We start from the raw sequence: 3050 nt of genomic DNA on the forward strand, positions 1-3050 counted from the left end.
TCTCTTGTGTATCTGAATACTTGCGACGACTGACATGTTGTTTTAACCATCTTAGTTGAAAGTTGCCTCTGAATAACAGTGTCTGCTTAATGACCTAAATGTGATGTAGCCTTTGTCCTGCATAGTGCTGTCACTTTAACTTCAAATGAATCAGACAGTTCTCATTGGATACCTGTCAGTGGTAGATTCAGGTGGGAATATACTATAAACAGTCCAGGGATGGTGACAGTGACCACGTTTCCATGGGCACAGTAGCTCATATCCCGCTTAAGGTCTTATTTGGGATAAGCTGTTTGCATGCACCTTTTGATATGTCGCTCACGAGTATCCCTGAATAAACAGAATAGTTCTAAGTTATATGGGTTAAATGGAATAGTAACTGAACTCCGGACACTGACTGTAGGCCTATACCTTCTCACATGTAGAGTAATATAATAACTCCGGAATTATACATTCCTTGTAGTGAAATATAACAACAGTTAGTTTTGTCTCGGGAACAGAAGTGGAGAAATATGATTTCTTTCAGCATCTCTTGAGAAAATGTGAGTGTAACATGTTACCTTTGACACTGTTATGCCAGCAGACAGTATTTCAACCACAAAATATGCACCCAAGATCAACTGAAGTCTTATCAGAAACGTGTTTCATTGTTTTCTCAAGCGGTCAAACTGATGACATTTGGACATTTCGTACGGGAACAAACTTTCTGTTTATTGTGCATTTTTCTCCCGATTCCTAAACGAATCAGACAACTTTACAGACGTTAACTAGATTACTAATGCATTCATTCTAAGACATTATTCTGGTGAGCACTACTTTATTTAGTCTTCTGGGGCAACAAGTTAGGACAGAAGAGAAGCTGTGCCTTTGGAAAGTATTCAGACCCCTTTTTGTTACATTACAGCCTTATTATAAAAAATATTCAATTGTTTTTATTCCCCTCATCATTCTACACATACAATACCCCATAATGACAAACCAAAAACAGTTTTTTTGTAATTGTTGCTAATATATTGAGAATTTAAAAAACGATCACATGTACATAAGTATTCAGACCCTTTGCCAACGGTGCTTCAACAAAGTACTGAGTAGTGATTACAGCCTCAGGTCTTCTTGGGTATGATGCTACAAGCTTGGCACACCTGTGTTTGGGGAGTTTCTCCTATTCTTCTCTGCAGATCTTCTCAAGCTCTGTCAGGTAGGTTGGGGAGCAATGCTGCACAGCTATTTTCACGTCTCTCCAAAGATGTTCGATCGGGTTCAAGTCCGGGCTCTGGCTGGGCCACTCAAGGACATTCAGAGACTTGTCTCGAAGCCACTCCTGCGTTGTCTTGGCTGTGTGCTTAGGGCCGTTGTCCTGTTGGAAGGTGAACCTTCACCCCAGTCTGAGGTCCTGAACGCTCTGGAGCAGGTTTTTGACAATGATCTCTGTACTTTTCTCCGTTCTTCTTTGCCTCGATCCTGACTAGTCTCCCAGTCCCTGCCGCTGAAAAACGTCCCCACAGCATGATGCTGCCACCACCATGCTTCACCATAGGGATGGTGCCAGTTTTCCTCTAGATGTGACACTTGGTATTAAGGCCAAAGAGTTCAATCTTGGTTTCATCAGACCAGAGAATCTTGTTTCTCATGATCTGACAGTCTGTGCCTTTCGGCACATAACAGCCTGCTTGTAGTTTGCCATTTTACTGAGGAGTGGCTTCCATCTGGCCACTCTACCATAAAGGCCTGATTTGGTGGAATGCTGCAGAGATGGTTGTCGTCCTTGTCCTTCTGGACGGTTCTCCCATCTCTACAGAGGAACTCTAGAGCTCTGTCAGTGACCATCGGGTTCTTGGTCACTTCTCTGACCAAATTTATAGAAGACTTGTAACATATTTACATAAGTATTCAGACCCTTTGCTATGAGACTTAAATTGAGCTCAGGTGCATCCTGTTTCCATTTATGATCCTTGATGTTTTTACAACTTGATTGGAGTCCACCTGTGGTAAATTCAATTGATTTGAAAAGGCACACACCTGTCTATATAAGGTCCAACAGTTGACTGCATGTCAGAGCAAAAACCAAGCCATTAGGTCGAAGGAATTGGCCGTAGAGTCCCGAGACAGGATTGTGTCGAGGCACAGATCTGGGGAAGGGTACCCAAAACATTTCTGCAGCAATTAAGGTCCCCAAGAACACAGTGGCCTCCATTCTTAATGGAACCACCAAGACTCTTCCTAGAGCTGGACGCCCGGCCAAACTGAGCAATCGGGGGAGAAGGGCCTTGGTCAGGGAGGTGGCCAAGAACCTAATGGTCACTCTGACACAGCTCGAGTTCCTCTGTGCAGAAGGACAACCATCTCTGCATCATTCCACCAATCAGGCCTTTATGGTAGTGGCCAGACAGAAGCCACTCCTCAGTAAAAGGCACGACAGCCCGCTTGGAGTTTGCCAAAAGGCACGTAAAGGACTCTGACCATGAGAAGCAAGATTCTCTGGTCTGTTGAAACCAAGCTTGAACTCTTTAGCCTGAATGCCAAGCGTCACGTCTGGAGGACTGCACCATCCCTACGGTGAAGCATGGTGGTGGCAGCATCTTGCTGTGGGGATGTTTTTCAGTGGCAGGGACTGGGAGACTAGTCAGGATCGAGGGAAAGATGAACGGAGCAAAGTACAGAGACATCCTTGATGAAAACCTGTTCAGACTTCCAACAGGACAACGACCCTAAGCACACAGCCAAGACAACGCAGGAGTGGCTTTGGGACAAGTCTCTGAATGTCCTTGAGTGGCCCAGCCAGAGCCCGGACTTTAGCCCAATCGAACATCTCTGGAAAGACCTGAAAATAGCTGTGCAGCGACGCTCTACATCGAAACTGACTCAGCTTGAATCTGCAGATAAGAATGGGAGAAACTCCCCAAATACAGGTGTGCCAAGCTTGTAGAGTTATACCCAAGAAGACTCTAGGCTGTAATTGCTGCCAATGGTGCTTCGACAAAGTACTGAGAAAAGAGTCTGAATACTTAAGTAAATGTGATATTTAAGGTTATTGTGTGTGTGTAGATTGA

Source organism: Salvelinus namaycush, chromosome 7 (genome assembly GCF_016432855.1).
Source record: "Salvelinus namaycush isolate Seneca chromosome 7, SaNama_1.0, whole genome shotgun sequence".
NCBI lineage: Eukaryota > Metazoa > Chordata > Actinopteri > Salmoniformes > Salmonidae > Salvelinus > Salvelinus namaycush.